Raw genomic sequence first — 16,716 nt, 5'->3', positions numbered from 1 at the left:
TTTGGGAAGCAAGAAAAAGAGTGTTCCTTGCCTGTGGACTTGTGGGTTTGATCCCGCGTGGGGCCTTCAGGGGGTCTTACACGAGCCTTTGGACCAGCTCGCAATTCTCTCCGCGCTTATTCTTGATTGGCCCGATCCAATCCGAATTGGGCAGAGGGTGCCTGTGCGCCTGCCCTTTGCTGCCAGGTCGCGTTTTGTCTTTCTTTCTCCTCCTCCTCCTCGCCCCCCCCCTCTGATGGAGAAGGTGGGGAAGGGGGACCTCTTCGCTGCCGTCATCCAGCAGGCCCCCAGAAGGGCAGAGAGGGAACCCCGCCTCCTCCTGGTCTCTTCCCATTGTTCGCATAGGGCCTCCCCCGTCCCTCCTCCCCCCCCCCGCCTCTCCTCGACTTCTTAAAACCCCATTCTGAAATAATAATAATAATAATAATAATAATAACAACAACAACAACAATAAATAATAAATAATAATAATANCTGTGCGCCTGCCCTTTGCTGCCAGGTCGCGTTTTGTCTTTCTTTCTCCTCCTCCTCCTCGCCCCCCCCCTCTGATGGAGAAGGTGGGGAAGGGGGACCTCTTCGCTGCCGTCATCCAGCAGGCCCCCAGAAGGGCAGAGAGGGAACCCCGCCTCCTCCTGGTCTCTTCCCATTGTTCGCATAGGGCCTCCCCCGTCCCCCCCCCCCCCCCCCGCCTCTCCTCGACTTCTTAAAACCCCATTCTGAAATAATAATAATAATAATAATAATAATAATAACAACAACAACAACAATAAATAATAAATAATAATAATAATTAATAATAATAATAATAATAATAATTAATAATAATAATAATAATAATTAATAATAATAATAATAATAATAATAATAATAATAATAATAATAATAATAATAATAATAATAATAAAGGTTGGAAGGGACCTTGGAGGTCACCTAGTCCAACCCCCTGCTCAGGCAGGAAACCCTATACCATTTCGGGCAAATGGCTGTCCAGTTTTTTCTTAAAAACTTCCAGTGTTGGAGCATTCACCGCTTCTGGAGGCAGGTTGTTCCACTGGTTAATTGTTCTAACTGTCAGGAAGTTTCTCCTTAGTTCTAGGTTGCTTCTCTCCTTGATTAGTTTCCACCCATTGCTTCTTGTCCTGCCTTCAGGCGCCTTGGAGAATGCTTGCCTCTCCTCCACTAAGCGCTTAGGGTCCCCCGGTCCCCCGAACCTGTCGCGCCCTTCACTTTCTAACAGGATCGCTCGTGAGGAATCCAGGGAAGGGGACAACCAGACGAGAAGAGCGCCGCCAATCTCCGGCCCTCCAAAGAGATCAACTGGCCAAAAATTTAAGGGGAGGGCTGGGCTCAGGCCAAAGTTAGCAACAAAGATGGTTGGAGAACTGGAGGCTAAAACATATGAAGGACGGTTGCAGAAACTGGGCGTGGCTAGTCTAGTGAAGAGAGAAGGACCAGGGGAGACGTGATAGCAGTTTTCCAATATCTGAGGGGCTGTCACAGAGAGAGGAGGGGATCAACCTATTCTCCAAAGCACCCAAAGGCCGGACAAGGAATAACGGATGGAAACTGATCAAGGAGAGATTCAATCTAGAAATAAGGAGAAGTTTTCTGACAGTGAGAACAATCAACCGATGGAAGGGCTTGCCTTCAGAAGTTTTGGGTGCTTCACCACCGGAAGCTTTCAAGAGGAGACTGGACAGCCACCTGTCTGGGATGGTACAGGGCAGGAGTAGGCAACCTTGGCTCTTTTATGACTCGTGGACTTCAACTCCCAGAATTCCTGAGCCAGCCACGCTGAGGGGAAAGGGAGAGGTTTCCAAGCTGAGCCATGCTGGCTCAGGAATTCTGGGAGTTGAAGTCCACGAGTCATAAAAGAGCCAAGGTTGCCTACCCCTGGATAGGGTCATCTGCTTGGGCGGGGTGGGGAGAGGGGTTGGACTAGATGACCTACAAGGTCCCTTCAGACTCATCTGTTATTCTGTCATTCTGTCATTCTGTTATTAAGTTCAAAGAGATTTCAGCCTACTCTTCTAGTGAGGCCTGCAACTTTCCGCTAAAGGATCTGGCCCTTTATCGGTCGTCTCCAGGTTCCCGCTGAGAAGGAGAGATTGCCCGGAGAGCGAGAGCTAAGAGGCAAGATCTGAGGCATTTCGCTCCCCCCATCCCCCTGCCTGCCTCCCACCCAGCGTGGGGCGCTTTCCTCCACAGCTTGCCTGGGTGGGAACTACGGCGGGACCTAAAGCTACCCATCCCCGGCTTGCAAGGCTCTTGGGATAAATCTGTTGCGTTTCTGAAGTTGTTCTTTTATGGCCCTTTTAAGTCAGACCTAGACAGGCTAGACAGGTGCTTGACTCGGGCCAGGAGAAGGAGCTCTGGGTAGTCACTTCAAGGAAAGCTCAGGGAGAAAGAGATTGCTTCCTTATGGGTTGCGGGAAAGGGCTTGGGAAAGAAGGGGAGAAAGTGGCCCATCTCTCCCCATCTGTTGTCGTCAAGATGCGCTGGATTATCTTTTCATTTATCCATACTCTCTAGAAGTTGAGTCGTGGCGAGTGGATTTTTCTTTGTAGTCCAGTTGCCGCGTCTCAACTTCTGTCTGGGTGACTGAGAATCTTCATCGACATATTTCTCCCAAACTATAAATTGTCATTCTAGGCGGATGATGATGAGATGCATCCGACAAATCTGTTGACAAATCTGGTTAGCAAAACTCATTTTAGCCTGACTTGCCTATCATCTCTCTATCACTTCCTCAGCTCTCTCTTGGATCACCAAGCTGATCTCAGCAGATCTTTTTAATGCAGTGTTTTAAGAGTGTGCATTGCACCCTCCCCTAGAGAATCGAAAGGTGTTCACATAAACCCTTCCCTTTTAGAGTCTGCTTTCTATGGAATATGTTTACTCCCATAGTCTCTCTCCCCCCCTCTCTCTCTCACACACACAGAGAGAGAGAGAGGGAGAGAGAGAGAGAGAGAGAGAGAGAGAGAAAGAGAGGGAAGGAGGGAGAGAGAGGGAGGGAGGGAGGGAGGGAGAGAGAGAGGGAGAGGGGGAAATATACATACATACATATTTTAATTAAGTTTTGACATCATACATTAACTAACATAACAGGGAAAGAGAATGACAAAAGAATAACATGACAAAAGTACATCAAACAAACATAACAAAAGTGACTTCCACCTTTTTTAACTAGATATATACAATAAAACTACTTTTTATATTTTTATTGTTTATCTATGTTTTTAATCTCTGTATAGTTTTATTTTTTTATGATTGTAAGTCCTAGAGTTACCCCAGGTAAGATGGACAGCCAATTAATTTTATAAACAAACAAACAAACAAAGTTTTGACATCATACATTAACTAACATAGCAGGGAAAGGGAATGACAAAACAATTACATGACAAAAAGTGCATCAAATGAACATAACAAAAATGACTTCCAACTTTTTTTTTACTAGATATATACAATAAAACTACCTTTTATATTTTTATTGTTTATTTATGTTTTTAGCTCTGTACAGTTTTATTTTTTTATGATTGTAAGCCACCTAGAGTTAAGAGGTAAGATGGACAGCCAATACATTTTATAAACAAAGTTTTGACATCGTACATTAACTAACATAAAAGGGAAAGGGAATGACAAAACAATTACATGAGAAAAAGGGCATCAAACAAACATAACAAAAGTGACTTCCAACTTTTTTTTACTAGATATATACAATAAAACTACCTTCTATATTTTATTTTATTGTTTATTTATATTTTATCTATATACAGTTTTATGATTGTAAGCCACCCAGAATTACCCTGAGGTAAGATGGACAGCCAGTAAAATTTATAAACAAACAAACAAAATAAAATTCTTCTCTCTAGGTTTAAAGAAATAGTACCATATATATAATATCTTAAAATACAATCTACACACTAAAAATCAGTGTTTATTAAATGTTCTCTTAATTTCCATTTAAAAGTCAATAAGATATCAAATGTAAATAACCTTATATTTAAAAAGCTGCAATGTTTCTGGAGCCAAGTCAAATTCATGCAGTTTTCTTGGCAAAGATTTTCTGGAAGTGGTTTGTCCTTGCCTCCTTCCTAGGGCTGAGAGTGTGGGACTGGCCCAAGATCACCTAGCTGGCTTCTGGTCCAAGGTGCGACTAGAACTCACAGTCTCCTGGTTTCTAACCTGGTGCCTTAACCCAGAGGTCACCAAGCTTTTCATGCTGGCAGCATGAAAGGGAGCAGCTGGGAAATTTTCACATGTGGATGCGCATGCGTGCAAAAACGGGGCCACACCCACCCACATGGCACTAGAGGCCCGATTTACATAGGCACGCAGGAGCTAGCCGCTGCTGCTAGCCCTAGAGTAGACAGCTTATTTTATGTAATATATTTAAATTTAATTAAATATTAAAATGATTAATTGCATTTGGGGTTATTCTATTCTATTCCGTTCCGTTCCGTTCCGTTCTGTTCTGTTCCGTTCCATTCCATTCTATTCCATTCCATTTCATTACCCTACCCTACCCTACCCTACCCTACCCTACCCTACCCTGTCCTGTCGTATCCTATCCTATCCTATCCTATCCTATCCTATCCTATCCTATCCTATCCTATCCTATCCTATCCTATCATCTTATTGAAAAATTCAAATTATTGGCAATTTTTGTAGGGCTTTCTGGGCTAAGTTTAAGGTCTTCATAGCCTTTAAGTGGTCCAGGTCCTCTAACCCCCCCCCCCAGGATTATTAGAATCATGTTATACTTCATTTTGGTGGGCTGCATCTAACATTTTTTATTTCTTTTGCTTATGCTCCATTTTTTCTTCATCAGATGTTCTTGCTCTTTTGCAGACTGCTTCCATTACAAATTGCCTTAATGATACCACATGTAGCATACTTGTTCATGCATTCAGTTATTTTTCAATTTTATTTTTTTAAAAGATCATCCATTGAGAAGACTGGGCAGTGGACAACATAAAACATAAAATCATCTCAACATAACTAACTTCTCCAAAGCTTGAAATGTAGTTAAAAGATGGCTGCCCAGTGACCATCAATTTAGTTATCAAAACCCCATTAAAAAAACAAACTGTTTAGTTGTTTTCAGAATGCCAAGACCAAAAGACCCAGATGTGTCCCTTGGGGGGGGGTGTCTTCATAGGATTGTGGAAAACCACAAAAAAATCTACTTACTGGCCCATGTTTTCTTGACCTCTCATGGCTTGATGCTTTAAGCAGACCCTCCTTAGCTGACCCCACAAGAAAAGCGATTCTTAATCTATCTTAATAGCAAGCCATATAGGGCTTTGCAAGTTATACCCATCACTTTGAATTGGGTCCAAAAGCCAACAAGTGGTTAGTGCAGTGACTGAAGTCTGTGGGATTGTCTTTCAGAAGTGTTCAGAAAGGCAAGATGGCGGCCATCATTGCACAACTGTACCTTCGCCCAAGATGATTACAAACTCCATCTTGACATTTTTGACCACCTCTTCTCCGCAATGCCCCTGATAAAATAGCTGTTATTCTGCAAGATAGGGTTTCCTGTGCTTGTAGTCTGGCTGTGCATTCTCTACCAGCTGTAGCTTCTGCATCATCTTCAAAGGAAGTGGTGTGCAGCGCCTGTTGCGATAATCAGCCATGTCATGATAATACAGCCATGTGCAGAAATCTAACCAGGACTTCCTGCCCTTGATGTAGTCTGTGGTGTTATTTTTTTTTCCTGGATATTGTTCTATCCCAGCCTATAGCTGTCCTTGTTAAAGGCACAAGGACCAAATCCCTGTTGAGAAAATAGGCTGGAGACGTAAAACAAAACAAACCCCTTTTAATATGGGTGACAAACCTGCCAAATAGTCCAGAAACAAAAGCAGCAAAACACAATCCAAATGGAGGAAATTGTCCACATGAAACACGATGCAAACAGAAAAGTAGTCACCGGCAAGACTAACAGAACATGATCCCATGAAGTACTTTGCAACGGTTGCCTTCAGCAACCAGCACCGCCCACACCTTCCCTTTTTATACAGCAGTCCCAAGGCGTTGCCTCTCAGTGCCTTCTCCTTTTCCCCTGGAGTTGTCGTATTGAGTGCTGCTGATCTGCTCTCGCTAATTGCCGGCGTGTATGAGCATCAATCAGCATGTCCATCAGGTGTGAGTCCTCCGAGTCTGACTCATTCTCCCCACACAGCTGAGCTTCATCCGGAACACGACTGGAGGGCCCAGACTTTTCATCAAACCATGAGTCTTGTAATTCATCAGAGCCTCCCTCTGACCCTGATGGCCCTTCAAATGCCTCCTCCACCTCCACCTCCTCCTCAGATTCCCCAGACTCAGCTGTTGGGAACACAGACTGGCACGGAATCACAACAGATATACATGTGTAGACTGGAATGGTAACCACCATTATTAGCATGCAATGGTCTCTACAGGAGGAAGTAGTTAGTCTGAAGACTCCATCCTCTTATGAATGTACTGCAAATTCAGCAATACACTTTATGTGTTATAAAAAGCAACCTTCTTGTCAATCTGATTCCATCCAACCACCTGGCTTGTCTTCCAGGCAGAAAAAAATAATAAGTCATAACATGTTTGTTTATTTCAGTGACTGTCTCTCTTGCATTGCAAATGAGCCAATGTGTCTATGATGGGCACAGCAAAATAATCTTGCCTTTTGCAATGCTTGCCCATCTCTCAGCTTTCGGCGTCTTCCCATTTCAACCACACTCTTATTTTTGTACTTCTGGCACCTGTTGTTGACTTAATCTTCTGACATGTTCAGATTAAAGTTTTCTCATCCCACTGTTGTGTGTATTTAATCAGTTTGATCTACATATTAGCCTGCTGCCTCTGTCTAATTTGTTGCTGAGTGTTTTTCTTTGTTTTGACCCAAAAGCCACTTCCATCCTGGCAGAAGGCTTCTGCAACATTGTATGTGATCCCTGCATTTCATTTCCCACAAAATTTCGGTTATTGCGGCAAATACAGATTTAGAGTCTCAAATCACAAAAAGAGTAAGGATGGAGGATGAGACTCACTACTACTGCTTATTTGGAAGATGAATTAAAAATGAATTAAAATTAAATTGAATTAAAAATATAACACCCTAAATTATAAAATTAAGACTGGGGGAAAATATTTATATAGGCAAATATGTATAGGAGATGACCAGGCTGAATCCAAGGGAGGGGTCAAATGCGTCATAAGTCACGAGTCCCTGTGCACTTGCAAGAGATCTAAGTTCAGCCCACCTTAAATGTCTCTCTGATCTCCTGTGCATTTCCCTTAAGCTTAAGCCTATAATAAAACTTTATATTCATTTGAACTGCCTGAATCTCCTGATTTCCCTGGCGCTTGACAATATAGGCATTTATATTTGATTATGAGAGTTTACTTATGGCCCAAAGAACTGAAAACTTCAGTTCATAAATTCATCAGCATTTTAACCTTGTAGACTTGCCTTAAATAATTTTCTAATTTTGTTCTCAACAGAAATCAAAATCTTTTACTATTTATTGTGGGCATGCTAGGGATCATGGGACCTTAAATGCAACCCCTCAAGAAAAAAAAAAGACAATTGGGGGTATGCCATTACATCCCTTTCTATATACTTCTATCAGGCACAAATAATCAGGAGCATTCATTGAGTTCAAAGCAGAGAAAAGTTTATTTTTGCTACCTGTACACAAGTTTTTGGTCAACTAAGGGTCAAAGCTACCTTAGAAATAGATAAGGGTCAATGGAATTCATGGGGGTGGGAGGACTGGACTTATGTCTGTTGTGGGAATGCAAAGATTCCAAACTGATGACACATTTAACCCCACCTTCCTGTTCAACCTTCTATTCTCCCACAATTTCCCTTCAAATATTTCATTGACATCTACTTTCAAATATGCAACCAACCTGCATACCAGTTTGCTGCTAAAGCAGTAACAATTTATCCCCAGAATTTAAATAGCAAAGGCAATAAATTCATCTCAGCCCACGGGAAGACACCTGAGAGAGGTTCTAGATAGTTTGATTGGGTTAATACCCAAGGCCAAGTTATTACCCAATGAAGACAGAATACATATTCTCAGTATCACATGTTACATTGGATTTCTTCCCATGAAGAGGCTGCTGGACACACTGCTCCTTTGCAAAATTTCATTTTGGCTGGGCTACCTGCTTCTTGGAAGTAAGTATTTATTTTCTGAATGAAGTTCATTGATCCAAACATGCTATATCAGTGTTTTTCAATCTTGGCAACTAAGATATGTGGACTTCAACATCCAGAATTCCTCAACCAGGGGAGTCTGGGAGTTGAAGTCCACATATTTTAAGGTTGCCAAAGTTGAGAAACACTGTGCTAGATCAGGGGTGTCAAACTCGCAACATCACATGACGTGTCGTGATGTATCGTGACTTTTTTTTCTATTGCTGGCTTTGCTATGATGCATCCGGCCCACGGGCCGGCAGTTTGACACCCCTGTGCTAGATGGTAGTGCTTGGCCAATAAATTTTGTTTCAGATGAGCAAATCATTCCTTGACACCATTATTTTAACCTGTTAGGAGGGTGATAATTCATGAATGGTCTATCCTTTTGATCAGAGCTTTGGATTAGCTACTTCAAAGATTCTTCTCAGCTTTACTGGCAGGACCAAGATTTGAAATCATATCAATATTGTCAGGTAATGGAATCTTTGGAAAAATATCTTTTAGTTTAAAATTTTAATTTAATTAATAATGGCCTGTTAGGAAGCACAGGTATAGTAACATCAACCTTCGTTCCATCCTCCTGTAATGGGAAAAAGTAGGCACAGGTTGAAAGCACAATTAAACTTATAATAAATTATGGCATTGTTTTCCTATTGTCTCTCTCTGCAGGAAAAGATACATGCATGGAACTGTCTTGGCACTTTTTTAAATTCATAGCAAGAGTTGTCTCCTGTCTTCTCTTAACTTCAGGGAGCTTTTCTGGCACAATAGAGAGATGGTATGCCATTGTCGCCTTCTGGGATAAAGCAATGTATTTAAAAATAACTTCAGAGTACAGTGTTAACAATAAGAGAATGTCAGAAAAATAACATCTCCATGGCTTATACATTGTTAGTATTCACAGGGATAAATGAATGAATGTTAGCATTCACCTTATTCTGTAGATTCCAACAGAGAAACTATAGATCCAATCAGTGTCCTAAACTATAAAAGAGCTGATTTTAACAAACCCAGAGAGAGCCGAAGAAAAATGTCATGGATAAAAATCCAAAAGGGGAAAAGAACTCAAGAAGCATGGGAAACACTGAAAAATATGATCATAAAAGCCCGGTCCAACACAATACCATTGAAAAAGAAAATCAAGAAACCCAAGAAGAAGCCAGCATGGTTGGACAAAGAGCTCTCTGATAAACTGAAAGACAAAAAGGATAAGTACAAAAAAATGGAAATAGGAACACATAACTAAGGTAGAATATCAGCAGAAAGCCCAAACCTGCAAAGATGAAGTCAGGAAAGCAAAGGCTCAGAATGAACAAAGACTTGCAACAAAGGTCGAAGATAATAATAATAAAAAGTTTCTTTCAATATATAAATAACAAGAAAAAAGTCAAGGAAACAGTTGACAATAGAGAGAAGATGTCAAGGAAGTAACAGGCAGTAGAGAGAGAAGCAGAGCTGCTTAACTCATTCTTTGCATCAATTTTCACGCAAAAAGAAACTATAGCCCAACCTATCAAAAACAAAACTGTAAAAGACAGACTAGAAATAAAAATTAAAATAACCAAGAAAATGGTAAAAGAACACCTATTTGACCTTGATGAACATAAATCACCAGGACCTAATGGATTACATCCCAGAGTTCTGAAGGAGCTGGCAGATGCTATCTCAGAACCATTGTACCATATCTTTAAAAAATACTGGAGCACCGGGGAACTATCAGAGAATTGGAAAAGGGCTGATGTGGTTCCCATCTTCAAGAAAGGGAAAAAATGGACCCAGGAAACTACAGACCAATCAGTTTAACATCAATACCTGGGAAGATCCTAAAAAAGATGATCAAAAAACAGATCTGCAAACAACTAGAAGCAAACAAAGTTATAACCAGTAGCCAGCATGGGTTTGTTAAAAACAGATCATGCCAAACCAATCTTATTTCATTCTTTGACAAAGTGACTAAATTAGTAGATCAGCAAAATGCTTTTGACATAGTATACTTAGACTTCAGCAAGGCATTGGGCAAATTAGACCACAACCTACTTCTTGGTAAACTAGAAAAATGTGAGATAGACAGCATCACCACCAGATGGATTTGTAACTGGCTGACAAACTGTACTCAACAAGTAGTCCTTATGGTACTATATCTACATGGAGGGAAGTAAGCAGTGGGGTACCACAAGGTTTGTGGACTTCAGCTCCCAAAATTTGCCAGGCTGCATGCTGCCTGGGGAATTCTGGGAGTTGCAGTCCACATAGCTTAAAGTTGCCAAGCTTGAGAAACCTTGTTGTAGTCCGTAGTGTTTGACCAATAAATGTTGTTTCATTCCTTGACACAATTACTGTCTTTGAGTCTGTGAACCTGTCCTGATTCATTTCTCAAACCGTCGTGGCAGCAATAAGTCCATACCACTTTGAACTGAAAATAAGGAGCATAAAATTTTAAATTTTAAATGGGGCTAGGGGTGGGGGTGGAATTAAGTGTATATTTGTGTCACTAAGGTGACAACAGAGTAGCCTCCTACACTGCCCAGATCCTACACTACCCACTTTGTGCAGCAGAGAGTAGGGGAACTGTTGGGACTTTTGAAACAAATTGGACTAATAAATGGTGACATGTGTCAATTTGCTTGCATTTCCAATCTCCATGCCCCATGAATTAACACTGTTGAAGAAAGAAAGCCTAATGCAACTTTCAGAAGATGAAAGAGATTTTGACAGAGCGAGGCATGGTGCTACTGCCATTTGTGTGAGGCTGGATTCTTTTCCAAGTGATGCTGTTGCTCAGCAGGATTTCAGAGTGGAAGTCTCCGATGCCAGCAGTGGAAGAGAGAACAAGAGAGTGTTTAAAAAATAATAATAATCCCATTTTTCTACCCTCCAGGTTCTGACAACCTGAAAAAAAGCAAACATTTTGCACCAAAAGGGGCAATAAATGCATTCCGAGTGTACCGAACTAGCTACTGTGATTTCCTTAATTTATCTGAGGATAATCAAAACTTCCGTGTTCTCTGGAATATTTTTAGTAAAGATCTGGGGGAGGAAAAGAAACAGTCAGGCAATTGGGAAGCAGGCTCGACGTATATTTTTTTAAAACTTTTTAAAAAATATATTTTATTAATTTTTTACAATAACAATCTTTAGTGCTTCGTGAACAGTGTGTTGTCTGGCTTCATATATTTAAAACAGTCAATGATAATTAATTTCTACAATGAATCAATATGTTGGTAATATATTTCTTGATCCTCTCTTCTTCCAGTAATATTCTCCCTTTGTCTACATTAAACAAATATAATTCTTAATATTTTCAATATATACCAAGTTGAAGTAAACATTTTTTTAGTATTTATGCATATAATAATAATATCAACATATAACATGTTTTTTTTAATCTGCTTGTGTTTCCATTGTATTTATAAAAGTCATCTTATTAAGTTATTGTATGTCGTTTTCAAGATTCTTATTGAAGCTTCGTTTCCCCTCAGTATTCAGACCACTCTTATCAGTCATAATTTTCTCAAAATTCATTACCTTTAAACATCCAAACTTTTCATTTAAATAGACCCTCTCAATGTTTTAATATTTCATATATTCTAAAAGTATTATACTACTTATATTTTTTTAACTTTTAATGTTCAATGTTTGAATGTTTGAATATTTTATATTTCCATTTTTATGATGTTATAAGCAGTCCAGAAAACTCAAGTACTTTGGCCACCTAATGAGAAGGCAGGACTCACTGGAGAAGAGCCTAATGCTGGGAAAGATTGAGGGCAATAGAAGAAGGGGACGACAGAGAATGAGGTGGCTGGATGGAGTCACTGAAGCAGTAGGCGAGAGCTTAAATGGACTCCAGAAGATGGTAGAGGACAGGAAGGCCTGGAGGAACGTTGTCCATGGGGTCACGATGGGTCGGACATGACTTTGCAACTAACAACAACAACAACAAAGCAGTCCAGAGTCACTCATCTGAAACGGGTGGCCTATAAATTTAATAAATAAATAAAAATGTAGAATTAGACACCACATATTTACCTATTGCACTGGAGGAACTGGAGGAACATCAGACCACATAGTCCTTACTGAGAGCTGTAGTTTGGTCTTTGAGTAATGGGCCAGCAGCCACATTCTCTCCTGAAAAGAATTAGAATAGTAGAATAATTTTAGCTATACAGTAAATGAAGGGTCTGTCCAACCAAATCCAATTAATTAAATGTGATTCACTTCTCATTTGCCAGTTTACAACTGTAACTAATTGGCAGCCTTTGAAGGGATTCTAGGAGAGGGTTAGGGTATGATCAGCTTGTAAGAAAGGAATTGGAACCAAATAATTGTTCTTTTGTTGCATGCACAAGAACACATGCTCAGTCCTGAATCCTGCTGACCTTTCTAGGTTCCCCAATTCATTTTGAGGAATGACCATTATGAGATTATTGGGGGGGGGGAGGTTGGTCACTTGCAGTTCTTATTTCTGCCCAGGGGCTGAACCTAAAGATCAGGCTGGTTTGCGATGGTGGCAAATATCTGTAGCTTGGGTGAAGGATGAGGGTGGAGGTTCATTCTCTGAGCTTGTGGGTTGGTTTTCAAACATTTCCTTACCAGGCTAGGTAAATTTTCAGTTGAGTTTAGGAGACGTCAGTGTCAGTGTTCCTTTATTTATAAGGGCTTGGTGTGGTCAGTAGGTCTTGTGATGGGGAGGTCATGTCAGGTGAGGGTCTTGTGATGGGCCTTGCGATGAGCCAAGTGTGGGTTGCATCATTAGGCTCCACCCAGGGGTCGAGCCTAATGATAGGGCTGGCTGTTGCTGGGTGTCTTCTGATGAAACGAGCAGATAGAAATTGATGGAGAAGGTTAAGAAGCGTCAAGCCCCACATAGATAATAAAGAAGCCAGGACCACACAGATTTCAGAAAAGTCTCTTTAATGCTAGCTTAATGCTAAAATACAATCTTGAAACCTCTGACGAATAAATTCCCAGCCAGATTGATAGTGAATTAATTCATGTCCCTTTGTTATTGTTCTTACATCTATGCTGTGCTGCTTCTTTACACCTCCTCTGCTTTCTTCCCACAGTCTCTCTCAAGAGCTATGGGCAGTCAGAACCATGTTAGATTGGCAAGTGGACATATATTTGTACCTGCTTCAGGTAGTGCTTCACACTGCCAGGTGTGACAAATATAAAAAAAATGGGTGGAACTTTGATCAGACTATTGTGGCTCCCACCTTGACTTTTTAAAATCATACCCTGTGGACACTCCTGTCCCATTCCTTGATTTGTGGGAATTGCATCTGAGACCTCTTTTGGTTTTCTGAGTTTCTCTATATCCTATTGTCATGCTGAAAATATTGCACTACTATTTTAAAGCCAGCAATGGTTTAAGGGTCTGAAAAATGGCATTTCTTATAGCCACTACATTTGATGACTGATTTCCAATTCAACACTGGGCATGGAAACTACTAAATGCCAGCCACGCTTAAGGAACATCACTGGTATATAATGTCTATTAATGTTTAGTTGACTCCTAGCCTCTTAGCATCCAATCAGCCCATTAACCCATGCCAGTTAATGCAAACTAATTAATGCTGCCCTTTCCTTAATAGGTTTAAGGAAATTATGAAAAATGGAACTGTTTAAGAGGGCCTTTGATTCTTAGCCTCTGTTTTATTGTTTATTGCTTACTTATTGGGGTTTTTAAAATGATTTTTGTTTTAATGGGTTGACATTTTTTTGTAATTATTTGGATGCATGATTGCACCACAGAAATCTTATAAGTGATATAATAGTACCTTATTAAGAGTCTGTTGTTTGTAGCTGGTTAAAAATGGAATCCATCAATTAATCAACCAATCAGAGCCCTGACTATGAAAATGATTGAGGGCATCTGGCATATTTGTAGGGGCTGTGCCCAGAATCTGGTCGGGAATATATATCCAGATGTGATCAGAGAGGTTGCAAATTGTCACAAGTGAGTCCTCCAAAACTAAAAGGAGGATAGCCTTTTAATGCTATACTCCCAGAATATATGGGAAGCAGCCTCTAACTTTCTCTAATTTTAGAAAAAGCAAAGCAAAGCAAAACAAAACTCAACTCCTAGAGCCCTTATACTAGCACTACCAGATCTTGGAATGCTATGGTATGGAAGATGATCAGTGGACAGTATCTTCACAGGGACATTTTTAAATTTATTTTTAATTACACGAGAAGAGAACAGAGATCTCTGCCAATTCCTGGCCTGATCAAGCAGTAGCTTGAGGCACATCTAAGATTCAGAAAGCCTGTGAACATGTTGCCATTCCTGGAACATCTAGCGTCCACTGCTCCTTTCCCACATACTTCCTTTCCCTACTTTCTAGGGGTCACGTGCTCTGGCTTTGGAAAAGAATTGTGGCAGATGTTTCATAAACATTCAAAGCAGTAAAGGAGGTTGAACATTTCCCTTTGCCAATGAGTTTCTCTCTCCTATTGCAGAGGAGGAAACCCAAAGCCTCTCATGGGCTTTGGAAGAATAGGGATCATAAGTTTGCTGTCTTGTTTTAGTTATCAAACTCTTAACCCTATGTGTTTGTTTATTAAATTTATGTGCCGTCCATCTCATCAGAGATGACTCTGGGCAGCTGATAAACATTGAAACCAGTATACATTAAAATAATGAAACAATAAATAACAATAAATGCTGCTAAAAGAAGGGGAGGAAGTAAACATGAAGTCAACATGGGGAGAGGTGTGTGTGTGTGTGTGGTGTCTTTCTTAATCCAATAGCCACCTTCTGTTGGGGTGCCAGGCCAACTGGCAGAGCCAATTCTTCAGGCCAAAAGGTTGGGTCTGGATTTCACCTTAAAATTATGTTTTTAATATTTTTAAAAATAACCCAACACTTGTTTCAACTTGAAAATAAGTATTTATGGTGAATTGTGTTGCACGAGGTTCTGTTGCAATGCAAGGGAACAGCAGAGGCAAAAAGAAAACCAGATTAGGTCTTTAAGGTTGATTTCTTCTGATTTTCTGATTCTCTTCCAGCTCTGGTTTTGAATGCTTTGGATAGGAGTGAGGAAGGGTAGAGCTGGGTCTGATTGCTGGTATGGGTGCAAGGCCATATTTGCCTTGGGTAAAGAGTGAAATTTAATAAGATCACTTGGTTAAATCTTCGTTTAACTCTGTTAAATGAATATTCACTTTTTCAGAGGTGAGAATAAAAGCAGTCCTCTGGGTCCCTCGGCTTCACCTTCCTTAGAATGCTTTATCCAGTAAACCAGGGGTAGGCAACCTTGGCTCTTTTATGACTCACGGACTTCAACTCCCAGAATTCCTGAGCCAGCTGGCTCAGGAATTCTGGGAGTTGAAGTCCATGAGTCATAAAAGAGCCAAGGTTGCCTACCCCTGCAGTAAACCCATCCCAATGAGGAAGCCACAAGCTGGATGAACTAGCTGAAGCAGAATCACCTTAAGGTGACCTGGGTGGGTGTGGGGGAACATTCCTGCATCCCATTTGTCCATGATGAGCTTCCCCAGCAGGAAAGATAATGCACTGGGGGAACCAATCCAGTGAGGATTCCAGTTCCAATAAGGAACAAAAATACAGAACAATGAAGCTCCAAAAGAAGCTTAACAAACATGCGCAACCCCCCCCCCCCCGTAAGCAATTAATTAAAGATAAAGATTCCCCCATTCAATTGTGTTTAGCCGGGAGCCATCGTTTGAAGATACTTCTGTGGTCATGTGGCCAGCATGACTATACATTGAAGCACACTGAATGCTGTTACCTTATTTATCTACTCACATTTACATACTTTTAAACTGCTACATGGGCAGGAGCTGGGGCAAGTAATGGGAGCTTAGCCCATTGGGGCTAAATGCAAAGTAAACATAAGCTATAACAATAATGAGGATATTAGGAAAATTAAAGCAAGAATAAGCTCCGATTAGTGAAGGAAACTAGGAAAAATGAAAAGGGCTTTTAAAAATGTTTTCCCAAAAAGAAAAAAATAATCAGTGTGTAAGCTGTTCAGTTATGGTTCCCAAATGCCAACAGGTAACAATGAAAAGTCAGCAAACAGTATTTCTGTTTTGGTTTAGCCTCATCCATCAAGAGTTGTGTTCCACCAAGCAATTGTGTAGACCAAGATAAAGGGACAAAATTGAAATACCGGATTGACTTTGAGGCCAGAGAAATGGCATCTTAAGACACCAAAGTCTGACTGAATCTTATGAATTAACTTTGAGAAGTCTGGAGAAGAAGTGTCATAGGATGGGAAGAGAGGAAATGTCTCTATCTTCAAAAGGGAAGCCAGAAGATCCAGTAAACTGAGGACTGTAAACCTGACATTGGTACTTGGGAGGATTCTAGAGCAAATCATTAAAAAAATTGATCGGTATGATTTTGAAGGCAATGCAATAATTACTAGAAGTCAGTATGGAATTGCTAAATTAACCTTACCTAATTTTTGGATTGGAAAGTTTCCCTAATAGATTGTGGGACCACAATACCTGTAGAGGTAATTAATTGATTATTAAAAAGAAGAGAACTAGAT

The sequence above is a fragment of the Protobothrops mucrosquamatus genome, unplaced genomic scaffold, assembly GCF_001527695.2.
Source record: "Protobothrops mucrosquamatus isolate PMUCROS unplaced genomic scaffold, P.Mucros_1.0 scaffold1088, whole genome shotgun sequence".
Classification (NCBI taxonomy): domain Eukaryota; kingdom Metazoa; phylum Chordata; class Lepidosauria; order Squamata; family Viperidae; genus Protobothrops; species Protobothrops mucrosquamatus.
This window is presented reverse-complemented; position numbering follows the sequence as displayed.